At 38.5% G+C, this 9,177-nt stretch overlaps 1 pseudogene; it reads right to left on the reverse strand.

The window, feature by feature from the left end:
• Positions 1 to 385: 385 nt before the first annotated feature.
• LOC149152825 (UDP-glucuronic acid decarboxylase 2 pseudogene) lies at positions 386 to 8,856 on the reverse strand (annotated as a pseudogene).
• Positions 8,857 to 9,177: the final 321 nt, after the last annotated feature.

Below are 9,177 nucleotides of genomic sequence, written 5' to 3' on the forward strand. Positions count from 1 at the left end.
TCACTCGCCATTGCAGCAAGTATGGTGAAGATTCCTATTCATCCTAATCAGAAGTATTCCATCCATGTCAAACATCGCCCAACTATCCCAGATAATATGAGATTTTGCCAAGTGTTTTGGGATGATAAACATATAGACAATGTTCTGCAATTGGAAGAAGAATTTCAAAATTCTCGCATTGATGATGCATCCAATATGAATGATCCGGATATCCACTCAGTTGAGATTGAAGTATTACAGCTCAAGGATAACAACATTGCAAGAGGCTTGGTGCCTTTGGAAGAGTTGTTTGACCGCGACGATGTTGCCAAGAATCCCACCATGGTTCCTACAAAAAAATGAGTTGAAGATGTAAATATTGGCGCAACTGATAATCCTAATATGGTTAAGCTATCAAAGTCCTTATCTCCTGAAACAAAAAGTAAGTACATATCCTTAATGAAAGAATTTTCTGATGTATTTGCTTGGGATTATTCAGATCTGAAGGTTTATGACAAGAGTATCATTCAACATACCATTCCTATCAAGCCCGATCAAAAGCCATTTTGCCAGAAATTAAGGAGGATTAATCCCAAGTTACTGCCATCAATTGAGAAAGAAGTAAATAGGCTTTATAAGTCTAGTATCATAGTCCCTATTAGATTTTCTGAATGGATGTCTAATCTAGTGCCTGTAAGAAAGAAGACTGGGGAGATTCGTCTATGTATTGATTTCAGAAATTTGAATAAGGTATCCCTAAAAGATAATTGTCCCTTTCCCAAGATGGATCATATAATTCATAGGGTGGTTGGGTCCTCTAGGATGTCATTGCTAGATGGATACTTCGGGTACAATCAAATTCTGGTACACAAGGATGATTAGCTCAAGACAACCTTTACAACGCCATGGGGTACATTCATGTATGCCAAGATGCCTTTTGGATTGAAGAATGCAGGAGCTACTTTTCAGCGGGCTATGGACATAGCTTTTGCAAATGAAAAATATGTATTTCTGGTTATCTATTTAGATGATCTTACAGTGTTTTCAAAATCTGATGAAGATCATTTACATCATTTAAGAATTGTTTTTCAGAAATGCAGAAAATTTGGCATCTCACTCAACCCAAAGAAGAGCTTATTCGCCATGGAAGAAGGTAAGATATTGGGACACATCATCTCTAAAGATGGCATTCGCATTGATCCTGCAAGAGTAGAGGTCATTCAGCAATTAGATTTCCCAAGGAACAAGAAAGAGATTCAGTATTTCAATGGGAAAATCAATTTTCTGAGAAGATTCATTCCTAATCTAGCTAAGCATTTGAAGGAAATGACAAACATGCTGAAGAAGGATAGTGAGGTAAAGTGGTCTTTAGAGGCTAAGAAATCATTTCATGCAGTGAAGTTTGCATTATCTACTACTCCTATTTTGATTAGTCCAGATTACACTTCAGATTTCATCATATTTTCTTTTGCCTCTGAGCATACATTAGCAGCAGTCCTAATGCAAAAGAAAGATCAGAAAAATGAGCAGCCCATAGCATTTTTCAGTCGCACTATAAGAGATGCAACACTAAGATACAATATCATTGAGAAGTAGGCCTTGGCTTTGGTGAAGGCTCTCAAGGATTTTCGAGTTTATATTTTGCATTCTCACACCATTGCTTATGTTCCTATTGCAACAGTGAAAGAAATTCTTATGCAGACAGATCATGAAGGTAGAAGGGGAAAGTGGATTGCAGCCATGCTAGAGTATGACTTGGAGATAAAGCCTACAAAGCTCATCAAAGGACAAGGTTTAGCTAAACTCATGGCTGAATCAAATCTACATGCACTAGACATCAATTTGATTGCTACACTTTCTGAAGAACAAGAAGAAGATGATCCTTTCCTATAGGTGTCAAATATGTTTATTTCCTCTCCTTGGTATTCCGACATTGTCTATGTCTTGCAGCACTTGAATCCTCCACCGAAAGTCCCCAAAGGTAAAACTAGATCTCTAAAATTGAAGGCTTCAAAATATTGTATTCTAGATGGTGTTTTATATTGGAAAGATCCCAGTGGTGTGCTGCTGAATTGCTTGGTGTAAAATGAAGCCAAGGATGTCATGAGAGATTTCCATAAAGGATATTGTGGCGGTCATCACTTTTGGAAAACTACAACAAATAAAATCTTAAGAGCTGGCTTCTATTGGCCCACCCTCTTTTCTGATGTATACAAAACAGTGATGAGCTTCCATGAATGTCAGATTTTTCAAGGAAAGAGAAAGCTTTTGCCATTGCCCTTGCAACCTATCTCAATTTTAGCTCCTTTTTAGCAGTGGGGTCTTGATTTCATTGGCGAAATCCATCCTTCATCTTGGGCACAACATAAATGGATATTGATAGCCACCGACTACTTCACAAAGTGGATTGAAGCAATCCCAACCATACAAGCTACTGATTTTGTTATCATTCAATTCATTGAATCTAATATCTTGTCTAGATTTGGCTGCCCACAGAAAATAATTACTGATAATGCTGCTGCCTTCAAGTCAAAGAGAACGGTGGACTTCTGTGCCAAATACCATATTGTGTTAGGACATTCTACTACTTATCATCCACAAGGGAATGGTCTTGCCGAATCCTCCAATAAATATTTGGTCAACATCATCAAATGGTTCTAGAGGTGAACAAGAAAAACTGGCATAAAAATCTCATCAATGCCATATGGGCAGACAGGGTCAGCACTAAAAAATCTATAGGAATGTCCCCTTTTCAGTTGGTGTATGGGATTGATACAGTTTTTCCTTCATCTCTTGTTGTCCTGGTCATGAAAATTCTGCAGGAATTGGATAGTGAGACTAATGATATGCAAAGAAGGATAAATCAAATGATTCATTTACAGCAGACAAGGGAAGAGGTTCTTCAAAACACATCTAAACTTTAGGAGAAGATTAAAAAGATTTATGATCGCAAGACCAAGGAAGACAATTTCAATCTAGGAGATGTGGTTCTTCGGTGGGATGCTAGAAATGAAGAAAAGGGAAAACATGGAAAATTTGAAAATTTATGGAAGGGACCTTACAAAATTTTTGCTTTCAGAGGAAAGAATGCTTTCTTATTGGAAGAAATGGATGGGGGAGATTATTCAGGAGGAGCGATCAATGGTAGGCTTCTCAAGCACTACTATGTCTGAAAGAGTTCTAAAAATTCATCATCATTGTATATACCGGTGTGTATTTTGTTTCCAGCAATCTAAGTGGTTGTCATAGGAGTTTGAAGCCTGAAGAGAAGGCCCTAAGGCTTCTTTGGTCAACTACTATTTTGGTTTTTATTTTACTTTTTAGTCATTGTCATGTCAAAAAATTAGTCAGTTTAAAGTCAAAAGTCTATTTTTTTGCATGTTGACTCCATTGCCCAATGGATAAGGCATCTTGGTGATCCGGATTTAAGCAGGAACGCAATAGATTACAGAGATAACCATAAATATAGAGATGTGATAACCATAAAAATAGAGATGCAGCAGAAATAATACTTCATTTCATTAATGGAGAATATTGAAATATGCTTACAAATAGAAATAAACCAGTTAAGGCGATGGTAGCTTATCTCTGAGAAGAGATGTGTCGGCTACATGCCTCTGAACTGTTTCGAACTACATTGTGGCGGACAATCTGTCCTTTTACAAAATGTGACTTGTTACTTATAGTATTTTCCAGTTACAATACCACGAGTCAATTCCATGGGTGAATGAATACCATGGGTGGATTTTACAATACCACGGGCGGATGCCATTTATAATACCATGGGTCGATGAATAATATGGGTGGATGAGTACCATGGGTTGATGCCATTTTCCATTCGGATCATTCCTCCCTCCTTAAGAAGCAATGGTACCCATTACGTAAAGTTCCCTCCTGCAAAGCCTTTGTTGAATATGAAGAGCCACTGAAGATAAGGGTTTTATGTGGTTAACCCAAAACCATGATAAATGAAGATCCGAGGATAGAGATACCCTATAATGCTTGTGACCAACTGCGATTCTGACAGTGTGCAGCCTAGCAAATGGACTTTGATGACAAGGATTTTGTGCGGTTGACCCATAACCGTGATGTTGGTTGTTGATGAAGTAGCAGGTGCCTACATAGCCTGGGGTGGGAGGACACATCTCTAAATAATCCAAGCCGAATGCTGCTATGCTAAAACTGATGAATGTGAAGCAGGTGCCTACTAAAGTGGGGTAGGAGGGCACGTCTCTAATGGGAACCCACTCTAAATGCTGCTCCAAAATTAAAATGGACATAACTCGGTCAATATAACTCAGAATATTTATTATAACCTGTTTTTAGAAGCAGAAGGATCATTTTACATCTTCCCATGAGTTGGAAATCCTTATCTGGACACTCTGAGATCTCAGATTCGTGCTGCAACAGTTCCGCCGTCATAAAAATTCTGATAAAATAGCTTATTTTAAATCAGCGATATCTCCCACATCCGAACTCCGATTTGACCCATTTTTTTTTTTGAAATTGGGTGATTTTTCGAGAGGAATCCAGATCTGGTATTTGTTTTTGTTTTTGTAAATTTTGTACCAAATGTTTCAGATCTGATCTGCAAAGTCCCCGCCCAAAAAAATTCCTGCAAAAAAATGAAAATAGAAATATTCTTCTTGCTTGACCCAAGAAAGTGCTCCGTGGAGGTTGTAGCACATGCATGAAGTTTGTTGAATCTTGCTGCAAAATTTGAAACTGAAATATGCATCAAACCCTCATTCCCATGGAATCATAACCTGCTCTGATACCACTGATCCGGATCTTGGGAGGAGGCCCCCAAGATCTAAAAGATTGAAATGGATCTTGGGGTAGAGACCCCCAAGATCTGAAAAACTTGCATTGGATCTTGGGGGAAAGGACCCCAAGATCTAAAAACTTGAATTGCCAGAAGAAAAATAAGGAGAATGCCCAATAAACAAAACCACAAAGAAACTTTTTATTAAAACCCAAGTGGAAATAAACCAATTAGGGCAATGGTAGCTTATCTCTGAGAAGAGATGTGTGGCTACATGCCTCTGAATTGTAAAGGCTACATTGTGGCGGACAATCTGTCCTTTTACAAAATGTGACTTGTTACTTATAGTATTTTCCAGTTACAATACCACGAGTCAATTCCATGGGTGAATGAATACCATGGGTGGATTTTACAATACCACGGGCGGATGCCATTTATAATACCATGGGTAAATTCCATGGGTCGATGAATAATATGGGTGGATGAGTACCATGGTTTGATGCCATTTTCCATTCGGATCACTTGGTCTACGATGTTCTTGCCACCTCCAAGGAGCTGCCATCCCCAGCTAGAGCCAATGTTAGTGTTAGTCTTGTTAGCCTGTCACCTGGATCAAATGTGCTTTTACAATGCTTGTCAGGACTATCAAAATCAAATTTTGTCATGTCACTAGGTTTACACAGTTAAATTTGATCACTGTTTTGTCAGTCTAGGAGTAAGTTCAGTATTTTGAGAATTCACTCATGCTGGTCACCTACCACATTTCTATGAAGGTGTCATAGTAAAGGCAAGACAATCATCATCATCATTCCATTTAGTTTCAGGTCCTCCATTAGGTCATTAGGGTTTCCAAGGTCCATCATTTTCATGAAAAAATCCAACAGTGAATAGAGCATGACAAGTAGCTCTTTGGTATTGATTTGTGAGTTATCACACATTCATCATGTTCTCAGTTTGAAAATCTCTAGAAGAAGAAATTCCAGTGCTTAGGAAAGTGAAAAGACAACTTAGGTTTCAGTTTAAAGGTGACTCTATTTTCAAAAGTGAAAAAAATCAGTTTTTCAAAGGTTTGTGGGTCCCATTTCTTTTTAAAAGGAGAAACAAGTTTGCCTATATAAATTCAAAAGCCCAAAATTGTCTTGTTTACCTCTCATTCACTCTTGTTTATAGGTTGATGATGGCCATTTTCATTTCTTGGTTTTTAAACATGTAAAATTGCTATTTAAACCATTCAATCAACCTCTAAACAAAATCTTATCTCTCCAAAATTGAAACCCTAGTTCATTCCTAAGGGTTTTGGGCACTTTCACTAAAAACTCTGATTTTTACTTCTCACAAGCATATCATTCCTCCATTGCTTTTCCACCCATTTTCATCAGCTCTCCATATTTCATTTCCACCTCTTTCAAACTTCCCTTAACACTTTGTCAAACTCCACCTTCCCATCACTCCATTTTCCACTCATACCTCACAATTTTTCTCATTTTTCTGTTGTTAGGGTTTCTAGAAGCAGAATCTTCACCAGAGAGGAAAAGACATCACAAGGGAGGGAAAATACTCAGATATGAGCCATCAAGATGTAGTGAAATCAACTCATATCCCTTTATCAAATAGTGCTTTGAAGATGTACATTGCTTGGATTTATGCAAAAGGGTGAGTGAGGTGGGTTTTCATGAGCAGTTGACAGATTGGGTGGCAAATCAGTTGAAGGGTGAAAGTGTTGTTATTGCTGGTGTTGAATTCACTTTTTCAGTGGCCTCCATTTCACTTGCTACAGGGCTACCGGACAATGGTGAATATTGGTTCAAGGGAATGAGCCTAGATCTTGAGTATTATAGGCCCTTCTTAAAAACACCATATAGGGAAAAACATGCTCATGTTATGCCTTTCAGGTACTTATTGGAGAAGTATGCCCCCTTGATGAAGATTGTCATGAAGTTCTTTACATGTGAAGGAAGATTCTCCAGATTGTATGCATATCATATTCGCCTCCTAATGCACTTTACTTCTCAAAAGCCACTCAATATGTGCAACTACCTATGTAGGAGCATTGCCAAAATGTTAGAGAGGATTCAGATGAAGAACAAGGAGCACTACCTTGAGATAAAATGTGAACGGAATTGAAAAAGAAGGAGATGTAGCTCACAGGTGAGGCCTGCACCTGGAGACTACACTCAGAACAGAGAGATCACTCTCGTACACTCTATTATTCATGAATGAAAGATTACATCATTTAAGTACAACACTAGGAATTAGGAAGTTGCAACCAAACCCCTAAACTCTAGGAACTAATCCTAAACTAGGGAGATACGTTACAACTATGTAACCATTTTCTCCATTAATACAAAATAATATAATTATTTTCAACTCCCCCCCTTAATGGATAAAGTGTTGTCCTGGACTCCTAACATCCTTCTAAACAATTCAAATTTCACATGTGCAAGAGGCTTTGTAAAAATATCAGCCATATTGTCACAAGTTTTACAATATTCAACAGTAATTTCTTTTGATAGTAGTTTCTCTCGATGAAACAGAGCTACAGTGCTCTGATTTTTGTTGCTCCATGCTATGACCCCGGATCCAATGTTGAATGCGTAACCTGTGATAGATCTTTGATCATCCAAGTTACCTGCCCAATCAGAATCTGGAAAACCTGCTAGAATAACCATTTTGAACCTTTCCAGCAAGCTTCCGGCATACTTCCCTTGAGTAAGAAAGGTTTGTCCAGAGTCTTTCCATCTCATACACTTGTGACATCTGATTTCTTTGATCAGATTGTTAGCATTCCCTGTTACAATCATATCATCTACATACAAAGAAATCAAACTAATTTGCCTCTGTTTATTAAACTTGGTATACAGATTTGGATCATTCAAGCTCCTATGAAAGCCATGCTGTACAAAAAATGAGTTAGTTTTCTCATACCACGACTTGGGTGCCTGTTTTAAACCATAAAGTGCCTTTTTCAATTTACACACAAGAAGTTCCTGCCCCTTTTTCACAAAACCTTCAGGCTGTACTAAATAAATTTCTTCCTTCAATTCACCATTCAGAAATGCAGACTCGACATCTAGCTGGTGTAGCTACCATTTGTGTTTTTTTGCTAAGGAAATTAGCATTCTAATGGAGTTTAATTTGGCTACAGGAGCAAAGGTGTCATCGAAATCTATTCACTCTTTCTGTGAGTAACCCTTTGCTACCAGTCTAGCTTCAGGTTTCTCTATACTCCCATCTGCATTTATTTTTGGTTTATATAGCCATTTGCATCCTATGGGGGTTTTAACTTCAGGAAATTCAACCAAATCCCAAGTATGGTTTCTGTTTATTGATTCTATATACATTGCAGCCCTCCATGCATCAAATTTACTTGCTTCCTCATAATTTGCAGATTCTACAATGTTTAAGAACTTTGACATTAATGCATAGTCTTTCAATTTTAATGGTAATTGAGTCTTCCTACCAGATCTCCTTGGTGGGGGACTTACCTAAAATTTGTCAGCTCTAAATGGGCTTGCTTTATCACCTTTTTCCTGTTCTTCTTTCTGCTCTTCTTGTTTCTTCTCCTGCTCTTCATCTTCCTTACTATTTTCTCCCATTAGCAATGGAATGTGCCAATCACTGTTAGAGTCATCCTTTCCTTCTTCAATCTGTTCTAGTTCTGACATTGTAAATTCCCCAGGATTCCCAAGATTGAAAGGACCAACATGTTCGCCCTCCATAAGTTGCATAAGGCCTTCAACTTGATCAGAAACGAACTGAAAGCTTCGTGTCTGTTCCCCATTTCCATAGACTGTCAAAGGCTCCTTGCACAAAGCCTGAGCAACAAAATTACTTGCAACGTGACCATCATCACGGCACATTCGCGAACCGTATGTATTGAAAATTCGAGCAATCCGCACCTCAACATTCTCCTTCCTTCCTGTGAAGAAATTGTCGACAGCAATAACACTGTCACCTCTTGCCATGAGCCTGTCAAGTAAATGACTGCCAACAAAGCCAGCTCCACCCGTCACGACAACTCGCAGGGACTTTCTCTTCAAACCTAGGAGTACTTTAGCCCCCGAATTCACCATCGAACCCGAATGATACTGAGCACACCGAGAAACAGGCATCTCATAAACAACCTGATGAGGTTTGTTGGGCACAAACCTTCCATTTTCATTAACATTAGAAACCAAAAACCACGCTGAAGGATAAAGAAAGTCGATGCGATGGCGATTACTATCAAAATTAACAGCAACCGTTGCTCCCTGAGCAAATAATCTACTGGCCTGATAATAGACCACGTCTTTTCTTGCTTAAGAGAGTACTCATCACTGTTATTCATATTGGACTGATAAATTTCTGATCCTCTCATGAATCAGTCTTCAATGAGCCACCACCAGGCAAGTCCGATCTGCTACCACCGAACAGATCCGGAACTCCAATGTGCC

Source organism: Pinus tabuliformis, chromosome 9 (genome assembly GCF_031772625.1).
Source record: "Pinus tabuliformis cultivar Carrire ecotype Pingquan chromosome 9, CPIR1, whole genome shotgun sequence".
Taxonomy (NCBI): Eukaryota; Viridiplantae; Streptophyta; class Pinopsida; order Pinales; family Pinaceae; genus Pinus; species Pinus tabuliformis.